We start from the raw sequence: 18,518 nt of genomic DNA on the forward strand, positions 1-18,518 counted from the left end.
CACATTGATTATAACTTCTCAGAATAAAGATTCAAATTTACTCTATACACACACACTGAGCCCTGTTTAGATTGTGTCTTTTACAGTGTAGCAGGTGATTTAGCAATAAAACCATATCGGGATAGTGAGGAATGAGAGCAACAGCTTTTGACTAGAAAAGTGAGTCTTAAAATGGAAAGGAGATGCAATGGGAACTCTAAGCACGAAGTAGATCAGGGAGAACAAGTGAGAAAACTCATGTGCTGAGCTATAGGTGTTCACGTGTATACAGTAGTGAGTGTACATGTGTTTATATAAAAGGCTTTTCCTGATGTTAGTTCTCTGAAAGGCCACAGATGCAAACATCAGACTCATTCAGTATTCATCATTCCAAGTGCTGGGGTTTAACTTCTGATATGGAAATGGTGGATTGATAGGCAGAGGGAAGCAGAAGGCAGAAGCCTAAAATATCTCATGCATCCAGGGAGTAACTAAGTTCTCAAACAACACAAATGTCAAAAGGAAAACATGAGATGGCATGAAGGCTTGTTGGTTGCCAACCAGGGACAATTTAACATCGCAGAAAACAATAATAGCTGCCATTTTAAATCTTTGGAAGAAAATGTTTGAATCACAACTGCTTGGACTAAAAAAACAGTGGAGGAGAAAACTGGGTCCTTGGGGTGGCATTCCAACTCATAAATGCAAAGGAATCATGAAATTAGAAATCCACCACCTGGCAGCCACCATATATGCCTTAATTGGCTCAGGTAAGAATCGTTAATGGATTCTGCCGCTGACTGGAAGTCTAAGAAAATGGCTATTTGCAAAGTGTCAGCATCTTGATGCAGAAGAAACAACTTTGAAATGAAGCAACTGCAGCTCATCCTGATGATCAAAGATACCATCACTTGTGAAGAAACAGCCTGGATATTTAAAAGGACACATTGGAAGTACAAACAGAACTTGGAACAAGGACATGAAATAATACCAGCCAGAGGTTGTTCAACAAAGAGTGAATGGATTGTATAAGCATGTCACAGTCTGAACACAAAGTGTGGGAATGTGCTATGGAATAGGGACAGGTCACATACAGTGTATTAGACTAAGGCCTAATTGGAAAACAATAATTTGGCTGCAATGAACACAATCAGACAAATAATAAAATGATTAGAAAGCATGGAGTTGAAGTAATCATTTGTAGAAATCTCTCTTTGTACAATTGAGAACCCCAGTGAATCCCTGTGGATAAGTTTTCAGGATAATATCACAGCAGAAAAACAACAACAATAATAAAAGTAACATCAATAACAATAGTAATAATAGTAATAATAATAATAATGTCATTTGTTTGTCTTGAGAAAGAACACTAACCATTGTGGGAATTCTGGAGAAGAAATTTGAGAAAGGAATTTTTCAGAATCATGAAAGCAATCAAAAGACCAACAGAGCACAGAAAGGAGAAATAATCAATCAGGACTTGAGATTGAAGTGCCTGATGAATATAAGTAAACACAGATAATGCTTTCTTAAATATTAGATAAGCAGCAGTTAATATGACAATTGATATCTGTCATTTATTGAAATCTGATCTAAGAGGGAGTGATGAGGCATATAAGCCATCATGCAGGCAATAAAGAAGGAATGGCAGAGATGAGAATTGGGGGCTTCTCAGTCCTTGCTTGCATGTGACACCTTCCTCCTGCTCATATGCCAGGATGCACCATGCACCAGCAAAGAATCACCACTTTTGGCTCCTAGTGTTTCCAGTAGGTTTCTGTCACTTGCTGCTCATCACAGTTTGCTTTACCTTTAAACTAGCTATTAACCTTGAGTCATATGGAAAGATGGAACCGTGGCTGTCTGAATGGAATAAGTGAATGTCTATGGGGCTAACAATTACTGCTAATTGATACATGACAGTTATACCACTGTGGGTGTTACCTTAGTGCATCCAGAAGCAAGTGGGCCTAGGCAATATAAGATATTGCCTGGAAAGCACATCCTCCATGGCAGCCTCAACTGTCAGTAGCCTATAAGTAAAGTGATAGGGAATAATGCACTTCCTTGATTTCAGATTCAGCTGCCAGTACCTCCCCAATAAATGTCTGGGCCTCTTCTGGTAGTGGTTTTTTTTTCTTTCTTTTTTTTTTCTTTTGAGGACGATCTCATTTTACATACCCGAGTTAAATCAATCCGCTGTCCTTCCACTCCTGCCAACTTCTCCCTTCCCCATCCTCCATCTACTCCTCCAATAAGAACTCAGTGTTTGATGAGGCCAGGAAAACATATCTGATGGCAGTTTCAATTGCTAATAGCTCCCCAATAAGAGCTAAGGCCTAGAGGACCTGTCCTCAATGGCCACTTCAACGGGAAAAAGTTCTTGGCTTAGGCATAAGGCCACGTATGTTGCCAACAACTTAAAAAGAAACAGGAGGGCTGGAAGAGCACCAAATTCATGATAGCTTCATTTGCCAGCTGTCCCAAGTAAGCATATGACCTAAAAGATACTTTCCTAAGACAGAATTGCCAGTCTTACTACCATTAGCTCATAAGTAAGGGAGAAAACCTGGAGAGTTACCCACAGTAACTCCTCCTGTCAGCAACACTTCAGTAAGAAAAAAATCATGGAAGTTTACCACACTCTTGGAATCTTTTTCTCCCAGTAGCTCCCCAGGTTGACGAGAGGCTGTTGCTTTGCACAAGAGGCAGAATGGGCTCTCCTAAGTGTTTCTGGTACCACAAAGTCACACCACACAAGGTCCAGCCTCTCAAAGGCCATTGGCCAAAGGAGTTTCCACATCACCTCCCCTTTTACCTAATAAGAATGTTCAAAACCAATACAGGACTACATATAATAAGAACAGATATCAAGTATAAAAGTTAGATTGATAGCCAGTATAGGCAATATTGAGCAAGAAATATATGCTCAAAGTTTCAATGATTATTTTATTTCCAGGAGTCTTAGTCTTGTATTAGAAATGGGTTGGCTAGACCATAAGAGGAAGTTATCTACAACTATCAAGTCTTCAACCTCCATCAAGGCCTGAGAATTGAGATAGAATATAACTTGAGTAGCCAATAAATGGATTAAAGCTGTTTCCAAAATGTACAGTAGATTACAGAGACATATGTCTACCTGGGAAATCACCCAGTGTCTCATTTGCAATGTTGAAGCAAACCACTTTGGCTAAGGCCTAGAGTAACTGACAGCCCTTTTATAGAGGCAGGAAGATTTTGAAAACAATCTTACCCTATTTTGGCAAGGTTTGACAGTCATTTTTCTTGTATCTTGCTTGTCCAGTCCAGAGACCATGCATTTTATCAGTCAAACAAGTGCAATTCATTCATCAAAGCCCAGTTTTACAAAGAATAGTACAAACTCCAAGTACAGTGTCTTTGATGCTCAACATTCTTTCAGGAATAGATCAGTGCTGCAAAGAGCCATTGTGTCTCACATCAAAAAAACCTAAGTTATTTAAATCCCAGTTTCTGCAGTTCCTTTAAGTGTTTGATGATTACCTATCTGTACAGAATACAGTCTCTATGTATCATGAGAACCTGATTAGTGTAAATATATGTATGGAAAACATGGGTGAATATTAACCTATAGTACTTACTACTTTAATATATAACATAAAGACTATTACTTCATATTACAATATTAAACAATCTTTGAACAAATGTGCAACAAATGATGACAACAGCCTCAAAATGGAAGCAGCTTATAGATACCTTGATCAGAAGTAGAGATGTATGATACATTATAATAGAGGAGTCAACCAACCTTGGAATCCAGTAATTTCAATTTTGGGGAATACATCCAGAGATACCCAATCATACTACAAAAGCATTTGTTCAACTATGTTCATACCAGCACTATTTGTTATAGCCAGAACCTGGAAACAACCTAGGTGCCCCTCAGTAGAAGAATGGATAAAGAAGGTGTGGCATATATTCACTTTAGAGATGCACTCAGTACAATAAAACAATGACATCTTGAATTTTGCATTCAAAGAATGGAAATAGAAAATATTTTACTGAGATAACCTAGATACAAAAAGATGAATAAGTTATGAACTCCATCAGAAGTGGATTCAAGCCATAAGCAATGGACATTGGGCCTATATTCATGATCCTACAGAAGAAAACAAGAAGGAGAACCCAAATAAAAACATATATTTATCCTCCTAGTTACTGGATGTAGACAAGATTGCCAGGTGAAAGTTGGGATCATGGGGGTGGCAGTGGGGAGAGAGAAGGGAGAATGGTAGGATTGGGAATAGGGATGAATGAGATTGAGGAAGGATGGATATCGGAGCAGAAAAGAAGATATCACAAGAAAGGGAACCAGTTTAGGTTTGGCAAAAGACTTGGCTCTAGAGGGGGTCCCAGGTGCCTTGGAAGATGTCCCTAGCTCTTTCATCTTGCAGCAGATGAGGGTGTCCCTGAACTGGCCTTATTCCATAGCCCTACTGATAAAAATCTTGCATATCACCTTAGAACCTTCATCTAGCAATGTATGGAGATAGAGACACTGACACACATTGGAGCACTGGACTTAGTTCCCAATGTTCAGATGAAGATCATAAGGAGAGAGAACATGAGTAAGGGAGTTAGGACCTCAAGCATTGCTTCCACACACAGAGACTATGGGACATATATAATAGAAGCTCAGCAAGTCCAGCTGGACTGATACTGAATGAGTATGTGATCAAACAAGATTCTCTGAATGTGCCTGACACTGAAAACTGACTGAGAAGCCAATGATAATGGTACAGGGTTTTGATTCTACTGCGTGTACTGATTTTTGCACGCCTAGTCTGTTTGGATTCAGACCTTCCTAGACATGGATGGAGTGGGGAAGGCCTCAGACTTCCCTCTGGGTAGGGCACTCTGTTATCTCTGAGAACTCCAGAGGGACAGAGAGGGGGATGGCAGAGTGTAAGTGAAATTTGAAGAAGGGAAGTGGAAATTTTCAATAAATAAATTAAAAAAAAATAATACCATAACAAGAGATACATTTTTATCAGTGGAATTTTCTGCCTACCATTAATGAGATCAAGAGAATTAGGAAAAGATGCTAAAAAATATGTGATAGAGATCTTAAAGAAGAGATGATACATAAGTGATAAAGACCGATGATAATGAAGAGGTCATAGATAAAGAGATGACACAGAGATTAAAGAGCAAGAGATGATAGAGCAAAAGATGATAGAAGAAGATATGATAGAGAAAGAGATGCTAGAGAAGAGATGCTAGAAAATGTGATGGTAGAGTACGGGATGGTAGTGGAAGAGATGATAGAAGAAAAGATGAGAGAGAATCAGATGATAGAGAAGTGTTAGAGGAAATCATGATAGAGGAAATATGATAGAGGAAGAGATGATAGAAAAAGACATAGTAGAGAAATAGAAGATAGAGAAAGATGACAGAGAAATAATAGAGTAAGAGAAGATAGAGAGATGGTAGAATAGGAGATGAAAGACTGGAGAATGAAATGATAGCAGATAGAGGTAATTGAGAAATGAATAATAGATGATCAAGAACAAGATGATAGAGTAAGTGATGACAGAGGTATTAGAGAAACTGATGATAGAAAATAGACAATACAGAAAGAGATGATAAAGAAAATGTTATCATAGTAAGATACGATAGTAAATGCAATGATAGAGGAAGAGATGATAAAGAAAGAGATGAAAGAGGTAGTGATGATAGACAAAGACATGGAGGAAAAAGTGATGATAGAGGAAGTGATGATTGAGCCATGATAGAGAAATAGAAGAGATGATACATGGGATAGAGAAAGGGATGGAAGAGAGACAAAAAAAAATAAATGCTGGAGGATAGACATAGAGACAATATAGAGATGATATAAAATGAGATGATAATGAGATGACAGAGTGATGATAGAGATGATAAAGAGATGACAAAGAGATTATAGAGAGATGATAGACAATGAGATGACCTAGAGATAATACAGGAAAAGATGATAGTATAGAAAAATAAATGATGGAGTATAGAGATGATAGAGAGATGGTGAAAGGTATATGGAAAGAAATCGTGAAATACATACAGAAAGAAGAGCAAATTGTAGATACAGATAGCCCTTTCATTACTTGGTCACGGAGACCCAAGTTTTCACACAGAAACTACATTAATTACAACCTTGTTTGTCCAGTAGCTCACACATATACCTAGCTAGCTCTTATACCTTAAATTAACCCATAGGTCTTATCTAAGATTAGCCTTGTGGTTTGGTAGCTTACTCAGTGCAGCATTCACATCTTGTTTCCAATACATCTGGATGGCGATTGTAGAATGAATATTTTCCTCTTCCCAGGATTCTCCTAGTCTGTTTACCCTGCCTATACTACCTGCCTGGATTCTGGCCAATGAACATTTTATTGAACCAACACAAATAACAAATATATACAGGATATAAGAGCTTTATTCCACAGTAGTAAACAAAATGTCCCAACACTTCAAGATAACTGAGTTCAAACCTGGCCACTTTTGCAATATGGAGCCTTACCCTGGAATTCTGGTCTACTAAGTTACACTGTATCAAGACACTTTTCCACAAGGTCAGGGCAATCCCTCAAACTATAGGAGGCACACAGGTAAACTAACTTGGGAGTTCCCTCACTATATACATGAGTCAGCAGAAGCCATAGAAACAAATTACTTGATACAGAGTCATTCTAGGTCTAAGCAAATGACTCTACATATTCTGCTAGAAAATTTTTAGATGACCAATATGTGCAGGACTATCAGCTGTTAGCATGACGAGGGCTCAAGGCTGATGCATAGAGTGTATATATAGGACTGAAATTTCAAAACCCATCTATTCATAATTTGGTCTTCTATACTTCGAGACAAAAAGGATGCTTTTCTTTTAATTTCAGAAAGTTTGGCCAAGCTCTCAAACTCTCCAATCTCTGCCAAACTCCAGATAAAGGAACAAATTAAATATGAAATTTCAACTGCCTTGTGACTAACATGATATGCCTTTTCATTGGCTAAGGCCATTCACACCTATAGACTGCAACTTCTACCTTCAATATATATACTAAAGCTAAACAAATGAAATAAAACAGAGCTCTTTGTTTTAAAGAAAAAAGGGGAACTACTGTGGGATAACATTCTTGTAGACTATAAAGATTAGTCACTGGAAAGGTACAGACTTTCCTGTAACTAGGCAGGTAATAGAGTTGAGGCTACTACACTAAGTGAAATATGGGAAGGGGATGGCAGAGTGACTTATCAGCTAGAGGCAGAAAAAAATAATGAGAATGACTTATTGAGAAAAGGTAATAAGCCATGTTTCTAAACATAGATAAGAATTAAGGGTTAATATAAAATGTAACAGTTAGCCAATAATAAGTGTGAGCTAATCGGCCAAATATTTCATAATTAATATAAGCCTCTGTGTGCTCTTTAGAAGTAAGTCACTCTGTGAATAGGCAGGATAAACTCATCTGTCAACTTAGTGCTATGAACTTTCCTCTTAGCACTGCTTTCATACTGTCCCATAGGTTTGAGTATGTTGAGTTTTCATTTTCATTGAATTCAAGAAGGACTTTAATTTCTTTATTTCTTCCTTGATCCAGGAGTTGTTCAGTAGTTGACTGTCCAGTTTCGATGCGTTCGTCGTCTTTCTGGAGGTAGCATTGTTGTTGAATTCTAACTTTAATCCAAGGTAATCTATAAGATACAGGTAGTTGCTAATATTTTTTGTAACTGTGGATGTTTGCTTTATTACTGAGTATGTGGTCAATTTTTGGTTCCATGAGCTGCAGAGATGTAGGTAGATTCTTTCCTATTTGGATGCAGTGTTCTATAGATGTCCATTAAGTCCATTTGCTTCATTACCTACTTTAATCCTCTTATTTCCCTGATAGGTTTCTGTCTGATTGACCTGTCCATTGGTGAGAGAGGAGTGTTAAAATCTCCTACATTAGTGTGTATGGTTTGATGACTGCCTTGAGATTTAGTTATGTTTCTTTTACATGAGTGGGTGCTTTTATATTAGGGGCATAGATATTCAGGATTGAGACTTTGTCCTGATAAATTGTTCCTGTTATGAGTAAAAAATGACCCTCTCCATCTCTTCTGATTGATTTTAGTTTGAAGTCAACTTTGTTAGGAATTAGTATAGTCACACCTCATTGTTTCCTAGGTAAATTTTCTTGATAAATATTTTCCCAGCCCTTTACCCTGAGTAGATGTCTGTCTTTGTGGTTGAGGTGTGTTTCTTGTAAGCAGAGGAATGTTGGACCCTGTTTTCATATCCAATGTCTTAGCCTGTGTCTCTTTATAGGTGAGTTGAGGCCATTAATATTAAGTGATATTAATGACCAGTGGTTGTTAACTCTGGCCATTTTTTCTTTCTCTCTTTTTTTACCCTTCTTCGAGTTGTGCTGGTGAAGGGTCATTAGATATCTGAGTTATTGTGGGCATTGTTGGACTTCTTGGGTTGTGGTTTTCCTTCAATTACTTTCTGTAAGGCTGGATTTTTGGCTATGTATTGTTTAAATTTGTTTTTATCCTGGAAAATTTTGTTTTCTCCCTTTATATTCTATGAAAGCTTGGATGGGTATAGTAGTCTGGGCTTGCATCCATGGTCTCTTAGTTTCTGCAGTACATCTATCCAGGACCTTCTGGCTTTCATTGATTCCATAGAGAAGTCAGGTGTAATTCTGATAGGTTTACATTTATAAGTAACTTGGCCTTTTTCCTTTGCAGCTCTTAATTTTCTTTCTTTGTTCTGTGTGCTTTGTGTTTTGATTATTATATGGCGAGGGGATTTTTTTTTTTGATCCAGCCTATTCGGTGTTCTGTATGTTACTTGAACCTTCGTAGGTATATCTTTCTTTAGGTTGGGAAAGTTTTCTTCTATAATTTTATTAAATATATTTTCTGGACCGTTGAGCTGCGCTTCTTCCCCTTCTTCTACTCCTATTATTCTTAGGTTTGGTCTTTTTATTTTGTCCTATATTTCCTGAATGTTTTGTGATGAGAGTTTGTTGGCCTTGCTGTTTTCTTTGATCAGCGTGTTTATTTTCTCTATGGTATCTTCAGAATCTGAGATTCTTTCTTCTATCTCTTGTATTCTGTTGGTTATGCTTGTTTCTGTAGTCTCTATTCATTTACCTAGATTTTCCATGTCCAGCCAGCCTTCTGTTTGTGTTTTCTTCTTTGCCTCAATTTCAGTTTTCAAAACTTGAACTGTTCCCATTATCTGTTTGATTGTGTTTCCTTGGTTTGTTAGGGTATCATTCACTGATTTACTCAATTCTTCAAACTTTCTGTTATACTTCTCATCCATTTCTATAAGGGCATTTTTTACATGCTGTTTAAGATTGTCAAACACTTTCATAAAGTCAATTTTTTCTACTTCTTCATGATTAAGGTGTTCATGTTCTCCTGTTGTGAGGTCGCTGGGTCCTGGTGGTTTAATATTATTTTTCAGAATGTTGGATGAATTCTTGCATTGGTGATTGGCCATCTCTTCCTCTGAATGCTCTCCTATGGATCTTCTTTTACAGGATCAGGTCTCCTTGCCTACTGTTGTACCTTCCCAATGATAGTACTCCCCAGTGATCGTTCTCCTGGTGCTCCAATGATGTCTCTCCTGGTGACAATATCAGATCTCCTTGCCCAACGATGGCTCTCCTGGTGCCAAGATCAGCTCTCCGTGCTGGTTGGGTATTTTATAAACAAAGCGCCTACCTTTGTGCTGCTGCCATGGTTCAGAAACTCACCCCAATGATGGCTCTCCTGGTACCAAGCTCAGATCTCCATGCTGGTTGGGTATTCATAAACAAAGCGCCTACCTTGCTTGGTGCAGGCAGGCCAGTGAAACAAAGGAACTCCTGCCTGCCTGTTTACCCTGAGGATTCGACCCAGCATCCAGACAGGCTGAGCTAGGTGGTGTTATGTGCCCAAAGAAGGAAGGGGGCAGAAGGAAGAAGGGTTCTGGAGCAAGCAGGGTGGGATAGGAACAGAGAGGCAGTCTGCAGGGAGTAGAGTCTCTGCAGGGAGCCCAGGAGGGGTGGTGGGTGAGGAACTTCTGAGTTCCCTGTCTGGGGCTGCTGCCGTGGGTCACAAACTCACCCCAATGATGGCTCTCCTGGTACCAAGCTCAGATCTCCATGCTAGTTGGGTATTTTGTAAACAATGCGCCTACCTTGCTTGGTGCAGGCAGGCCAGTGAAACAAAGGAACTCCTACTCGCCTGTTTGTCCTGAGGATTCTCCCCCAGTGCCCAGACAGGCTGAGCTAGGTGGTGTTATATGCCCAAAGAAGGAAGAGGGCAGAAGGAAGAAGGGTTCTTGATGCAAGCAAGTGGGATAGGAACAGAGAGGTAGTCTGTGGGGAGTAGAGTGTCTGCAGGGAGCCCAGGAGGGATGGGCTGATATATGGCTTTACATCTGCATCTTCAATTTGATTCCATTGGTCCACGTGTCTGTTTTTATGACAACACTTCTTCCACCTCTTAACCAAACCCTACCAGCAAGCCCCACCACAAACAGTTAGTTTGGTTTTGGTTTTGTTTGGAGACAGGGTCTCATTAGGTAGGCCTAGCTGACCTGAAACATTCTAGGTAGATTAGGTTGGCCCTGAACTCACAAAGACCAACCTGCCTCTGCCCTCCAAATTCTGGGTTTAAGGATGTACCACCACACCTGTTTGTTTTAATTAAAATAAAATCACATTATTTCCCTTTCCTTCCTCCCTCCATCTATGCACTACCCCAACTAACACCTTTAAATTCCTGGCCTCCTCCTCTCTAATTGTGCGCTAATGTGTGTGTGTGTGTGTATGTGTGTGTATACACAGATAAATATAGAGATGCAATACTATCAGTGTTGATGTACATGATTTCAAGACTGCCACTTGGTTGCCAGGCCATGGTGGCACACATCTTTAATCCCAGCACTCAGCAGGTAGAGACAGACATATCTCTGTGAGTTCGAGGCCAGCCTGGTCTACAAGAGCTAGTTCCAGGACAGGCTCCCAAGCTACAGAGAAACTCTGTCTTGAAAAACTAAGAGAGAGAGAGAGAGAGAGAGAGAGAGAGAGAGAGAGAGAGAGAGAGAGAGAAAGAAGGAGGGGGGAGAAAAATAAGAAAAGACTGGCCATTTGGTATTGGAGAACTGACTTGGAGGCTCCCATGGGAAAGACTCCTTCTCCCTCTCTCTCTTTCTCAGCATTCCTTAGTTGCTTGTAGTTCTTCTCCAGGGCTGGGGCACCACCTGTTTCCCGCTTCTGCATTAGCTTGCCTATTGTTGTTTTCCTCAATCAGGTCTTGTTTAAGCAGCCATACAGTTGCATTATCACAGGTTTAGTTTCCCTGTGGCTTCTAGGAGACACAAACTCATAGCAGAATTCCTCATCTCTGACTTTTGAAATCTTTCTGAGGCTCTCTTCTGAAATGTTCCCTGAGTCTTGGGTACAGGAGTTGTGTTGTAGATGAATCCACCGGGGTTGGGCACCCATGATCAGTTGTTCTCTATATTTAGGGTACTTGTGTTCTGTAATGGTTACTGTCTGTTGGAAAGAGAAGTTCTTTAGTGAGGTTGGGAGTGACTTATAAAGTATTTAGATGGCATTTGGAATTATACTGGTTTAATAAAGTAGCAGTAGTACACACTCCTCTATGACCCATAACCTCACCAATAGGTGACTAAGTTTCAGTACCAGGCATGCTTTCCCCAACACCCCACCCCAAAGTGGGCTTTAAATCCCAGTAGACAACTTCTGGTTACCACCAAAACATAGAGTGTCATGAATGCACCTTAACAGAGATCTTCTATGCTGGTGCTTGCTGTACTTCGTAGGACTATTGGTTGCTTCATTCTCTCATATTTTGAAAAATACCTTCCAGTTCCATGAAAGTTATTCCTCAGGGAGGAGAATTTCAGGGCAGATCCAGCTCTGAGTCTAATGTCAAAAGTGCATAGTATATACAGCAATAGAAACTGAGCCCCACCTTCTGATAGCCAAGGCAATGACCATAGCCTGTACTCTTTCAGCAGTCTCTTGGACTACCTGAACTAACACTCAAAAGGGGGCTTTTCGTATTCGTTACTGGGGTTCCTTATTAGGTAGTTTATAGCTCTTGAGGGGAAGATGGTCAGTCAAAGTGGCTTAATCTCATTTAAACTATTTCTTTGTTTGTATACACACATTTGTATTATGTGTAATTTTGGGTAAATGAAAAATATGATGCCACGTGGCCTTGTGAAGCATCCTTAGGAACCAGGTTTGGTGGCACATTCATTAGTTCCATCCCTCAGGAGGCAGAGGTAGGCAGATCTCAATACCAGTATGGAAGTGAGACAGGAGGATCATTGTGAGCTGGAAGCTAACACGGGTGTGTGCTGAGTGCCAACTTGGGTGGGAGAGTAGACCCTACTGAACAGACAAAGGAAAAGAAAGATGAGAGGGAGGGAGAAAGGGAGGAAAGGAAACGAAGGCTAGAGGGAAAGAAAAGGGAGGGAAGAAGGAAAGGAAGGAAGGAAAGAAAGAAAGAAAAAGAAGGAAAAAAGAAAGCTACCTATATATCTTGGAGAGAAATTGTGCCACAGAGTGAATGCATTTGTGTGTTATTCTAAAGTTCCACTGCTCTAACAGTTCATATATCAAAAGCACCTAGAAAAACACATTTATTCTTTTTAAATACAGACTAAAGGTCCCAGCTAATTGCCTTGTTCCCCTGCCCTCTATCCACTCGAACACACAGCCACTGGTGAGTCTCTCTCTTTTCTGTGTCTTTCTCTGCCTCTGCCTCTGTGTTTGTGTGTTTTTCTTGCACATAAACAACTTTCAGGCAGGTCAGCTGCTCTGTCATATGTTAAACCCCCAGGGAATCACCAAGCACTGAAGATGGCCATAAACAGCAATAATAATGCAAATACAATATAAAAATTTCAATTGGTTTAATAGACACAGAAAATTAAAACAAATAAACTGACATAATACCTTGAGTGACCCACCCTAAAAATTACACACCCACAGAAATATACTAAGGGAACACATTCTATCTGCAATCATAGATGAGAATTGGCTCTCATTCCCTGACAGGTGTATTAAGTGTTAGGTGTGCATAGGAGGGCACCTAATTTTTGGAATTGATCTTGTATCCTAAAATGCTACTAAAGGTGTTTATAAGCTGAAGGAATTCTTTGGTGGAGTTTTTGGGGTTGCTTATGTACCCTATCATATTGTCTGCAAATAATGGAAGTTTAACTTCTTCCTTTCCAATTTGAATCCCTTTGATCCCTTTATGTTGTCTTATTGCTATTGCTAGATTTTCAAGCACTATATTAAAGAGGTATGGAGAGCGTGGACAACCTTGTCGAGTTCCTGATTTTAGTGGAATAGCTTTGAGTTCCTCTCCATTTAATTTGACGTTAGCTGTCGGCTTTTATAACTAGCTTTTATTATACTTAGGTATAACCCCTGTATCCCTAATCTCTCTAAGACCTTTATCATAAAGGGATGTTGAATTTTGTAAAATGCTTTTTCAGCTTCTAATGAAATGATCATATGGGTTTTTTCTTTCAGTTTATTTATATGATGGATTACATTGATAGATGTTCGTATGTTAAACCAGCCCTGCATCTCTGGGATGAAGCCTACTTGATCATAATGGATAATTTTTCTAATGTGTTCTTGGATTAGGTTTGCCAGTATTTTGTTGAGTATTTTGGCGTCGATGTTCATGAGTGAGATTGGCCTGTAATTCTCTTTCTCGGTTATGTCTTTGTGTGGTTTTGGTATCAGAGTAACTGCAGCTTCATAAAAGGAATTTGGCAATGAGTTCTCTGTTTTTATATTGTGAAATACATTAAGGGGTATAGGTATTAGGTCTTATTGGAAGTTCTGGTAGAATTCTGCATTGAAGCCGTCTGGACCTGGACTTTTTTTTGGTGGAGAGGCTTTTTATAGCAACTTCTAATTCTTTGCGACTAACAGGTCTATTTAGATTGTTCACCTGGTCGTGGTTTAACTTTGGTATATGGTACTTATCTAAAAATGTGTCCATTTCTTTTACATTTTCCAATTTTGTGGCATACAGGTTTTTTTAGTAAAATCTAAAGATTCTCTGAATTTCGTCTGTGTCTGTGGTTATGTCTCCCTTTTCATTTCTGATTTTGTTAATTTGCATATTCTCTCTCCGCCGTTTAATTAGTTTGGATAGGGGTTTATCAATTTTATTGATTTTCTCCAAGAACCAGCTTTTTGTTTCATTGATTCTTTGGATTGTTTTCTGTGTTTCTATTTTGTTGATTTCAGCCCTCAATTTGATTATTTCCAGTCTTCTACTTCTCCTAGGTGAGTCTGCTTCTTTTTTTTCTAAAGCTTTCAGGTGGGATATTAAGTCTCCAATGTGTGCTTTCTCCATGTTCTTTATGTGGGCACTTAATGCTATGAACTTTCCTCTTAGCACTGCTTTCAGAGTGTCCCATAGGTTTGAGTATGTTGAGTCTTTGTTTTCATTGAATTCAAGAAAGACTTTAATTTCTTTGTTTATTTCTTCCTTGATCCAGGTGTGGTTCAGTCGTTGACTGTCTAGTTTCCATGAGTTCATAGGCTTTCTGGGGAGAGCATTGTTGTTGAAATCTAACTTTATTCCATGGTGTTCTGATAAGACAGAGGTGGTTACCGATTTTTTTTTTAACTGTGTAAGTTTGCTTTCTTACTGAGTATGTGGTCTATTTTTGAGAAGGTTCCATGTGCTGGAGAGAAGAACGTATATTCTTTCCTATTTGAGTGGAATGTTCTATAGATGTCTGTTAAGGCCATTTGATTCATTACCTCCCTTAATCCTCTTATTTCTCTATTAGGTTTCTGTCTGATTGACCTGTCCATTGGTGAGAGAGGAGTGTTGAAATCTCCTACTATTAGAGTGTGTGGTTTGATGACTGCCTTGAGTTTTAGTAACGTTTCTTTTATATAAGTGGGTGCTTTTATATTAGGGGCATATATAATCAGGATTGAGACCTCATCCTGAAGAATTGTTCCTGTTATGAGTAAAAAATGTCCCTCTCCATCTCTTTTGATTGATTTTAGTTAGAAGTCAACTTTCTTAGAAATTAGTATGGCCACACCTGCTTGTTTCTTAGGTCCGTTTGCTTAATAAACCTTTTCCCATCCCGTTCCTCTGACTAGATGTCTGTCTTTGTGGTTGAGATGAGTTTCTTGTAAGCAGCAGAATGTTGGATCCTGTTTTTGTATTCATCTCTTAGCCTATGCCTCTTTATAGGTGAGTTGAGTCCATTGATATTAAGTGATATTAATGACCAGTGGTTGTTAACTCCGGTCATTTTTCCTTTCTTTCTTTCTTTCTTTCTTTCTTTCTTTCTTTCTTTCTTTCTTTCTTTCCTTCCTTCCTTCTTTCTTTTGGTAGTTGAGTTTGTGTGTTTCCCTTCTTCAAGTTGTACTGGTGAAGGGTCATTAGATATCTGAGTTATTGTGGGCATTGTTGGACTCCTTGGATTGTGATTTTCCTTCTATTATTTTCTGTAACGCTAGATTTGTAGCTACATATTGGTTAAATTTGTTTTTATCATGGAAATTTATTTTTCTCCATTTATAGTGAATGAAAGCTTGGCTGGGTATAGTAGTCTGGACTTGAATCCATGGTCTCTTAGTTTCTGCAGTACATCTATCCAGGACCTTCTGGCTTTTATGGTTTCCATATAGAAGTCAGGTGTTAGTCTGATAGTTTTACCTTTATAGGTAACTTGACCTTTTTCCTTTGCAGCTCTTAATATTCTTTCTTTATTCTGTATATTTGTGTTTTGATTATTATATGACGAGGAGATGTTTTTTTTTGATCCAGTTGATTTGGTGTTCTGTTTGCTTCTTGGACCTTCAAAGGAATATCTTTCTTAAGGTTGGGAAAGTTTTCTTCTATAATTTTATTAAGTATATTTTCTGGACCATTGAGCTGTACTTCTTCTCTTTCTTCTATCCCTATAATTCTTAGGTTTGGTCTTTTTATTGTGTCCCAGATTTCCTGAATGTTTTGTGATGAGAATTTGTTGGTTATGCTTCTTTGAATATAGTATTTATTTTCTCTGTGGTATCCTCAGTGTCTGAGATTCTTTCTTCTATCTCTTGTAATCTGTTGGTAGTACTTGTCTCTGTAGGTCCTGTTCATTTATTCAAATTTTCCATCTCCATCCTTCCCTCGGTTTGTGTTTTCTTTATTACTTCTACTTTATTCTTCAAGTCTTGAACTGCTTCCCTTACCTGTTTGATTTCTTTCTCTTGTTTCTCTTGGTTTTCTTGGGTATCTTTGAGGGATTTATTCATTTCCTCTACCTTTTTGTTTGTAATCTCTAATTGATTATGGCAGTTTTTCCCCTCCTGTTTAAGGTCCTCTATTATTTTCATATAATTCACTTTTGAGTCGAATTCTTCTAATTCTTCTGGATTAGGGTGTACACTTCTTATTTTGGGATTCCTGGATTCCGATGATGTCACGTTGCCTTTCAAGTTGTTGGGGGAATTCTTGCATTGGCGCCTGCCCATCTCTTCCTTCAAATGGAGCCAGGAGAGGCCTGGTGTCTTGGACCAGTCTTTGCTGTGACTAACTCTCTGGGTGTATCTTCTCAGTGTAGGGGCAGGAACTGTTCCCTTCCAGATGAACTCCTCAACACCAAAACAGGGACACCTTGTATTCCAATGACCCGCGGAAAAAAAGGGCGAATGCATGGTTAGGGCAGGGTCAAGTAGAACACAGGCAACACTGCAGTACAAGCTGGAGGTGCCTGCGCTCCCTTTAGGGGGTTGTTGAGGCCTGCCCACTAGGCAGGCACTCACTGCTCTGGTTGGGTAGCCTTAGTGAAGGGGGGTTTGTGCTCTCTACCGGAACAGTGTACTCCAGGATAGCACATACTCACCTGACCAGATGGAATTTCTCAGCACCTACACAGGGACTCCTGGTAGCCCCAATGATCCAGGGAACAAGGGAAGTAGGAGGCAGGAGGAGCGGGTCCAGGAGAGCACAGCAGACCTAGCAGCCCCAGCAGCAGGGGCCCGCGTTCCCTGTCGGGGACCTTGAGGCCTGCTCTCTTCTCAGGCACTCACTGCTCTGGGTTGGTAGCCTTAGTGAAAGGGCAGGAAGCTGTTCCACAGCAAAGGACCTTGCAGACAAGGCAGGCTTGGGGGTGGGGGTGGGGGCGTGTGTGAAGGAAAGAAAGCCCTACAGCAGGACCTGGGGGAGGGGTGTTTGTGCTCTCTACTGGGACAGTCTGCCCCAGGATAGCACACACTCACCCGTTCAGATGGAACTTCTCAGCTCCTACACAGTGACCTCTGGTAGCCCCAATGAGCCAGGGACCAAGGCAAGTAGGAGGCAGGCAGAGCGGGTCCAGGAGAACACAGCAGACACTGCAGCCCCAGCAGCAGGGGCCCGTCTTCAGTGGCGGGGACCTTGAGGCCTGCCCTCTAGTCAGGCACTCACTGCTCTCTAGTTCTATCTTCTTATTGGCTAATTCTCACATCTTGATTAACCCATTTCTAATAATCTGTTTAGCACCACGAGGTTGTGGCTTACCGGGAAAGAATCAGCGTGTCTGTCCTGATGTCTGGTTCCATGGCATCTGGCCCAGAGGGAAGAGGCATGGCGATTGCCTCCCTTCCCTCTTCCTCTCAGCATTCTGTTCTGTCTACACCATCCACCTAAGTGCTGGCCTATCAAATGGCCAAGGCAATTTCTTTATTAACCAATGAAATCAACACAAAACAGAAGACCCTCCAACATCACACACAGAGTCTTGCCCTCTAAGTCGTGCTGGACTGAAACACAGTGTGTATGTAGTCTAGGCTGACTTTATAGTCATGAAGATGCTGCTGCTTCAGGTCCTCCTTAGCTGCACTGAATCACTGTTAGTACTGTGGGTTAATCAAGGACTCATATAGCCCAGGCTGGCCACTCTGTAGCCAGCGATGACCTTGAGCAGGATCCTCATCTTCTTAACTCTAACCGCCCACTGCAGGAATTCCTGCTCTCAAGCCACTCTGCCATGTTAAGTAGGAAAACCTCCAGGTCAGGGTAGGCATGGGTGAGTTCCAGGCTGAATGGAAACCTGTCTCCAAAAGAATATGCAAATTCTAAATGTTCTGAAGTATCAAATCTGGAGACCAGGGCTGGCGAGATGGGTGGACGGGACTGTGTGGCAACAGGACATGCCAGCATCCTTGTGTCTTCTTCGCCTGCTGGGGAAGGGAGCAGGTATGGGAACTTGCTAGCCCATATCATTGAGACACCCTGTCTCCAAGATTAAAGTAGGGAAGCACCCATTTGCCTCAAGATGGGGAGCTAGATGCAGGCAGATCTCTGTGAGTTCAAGGATAGCCTGGTCTAGAGAGCCAGTTCCAGGACAGCCAAGTAAACACAGAGAAACCCTGTCTCAAAAAACAAGCAAAAAGATTTAAGGAACAAAAGCATTTGATTAATATTCCTGGTTTACGTTTGTGCTCAAAGAGTGAGGACACACAGACAGCCACACACAAACA

This window comes from Chionomys nivalis, unplaced genomic scaffold (assembly GCF_950005125.1).
Source record: "Chionomys nivalis unplaced genomic scaffold, mChiNiv1.1 scaffold_29, whole genome shotgun sequence".
NCBI lineage: Eukaryota > Metazoa > Chordata > Mammalia > Rodentia > Cricetidae > Chionomys > Chionomys nivalis.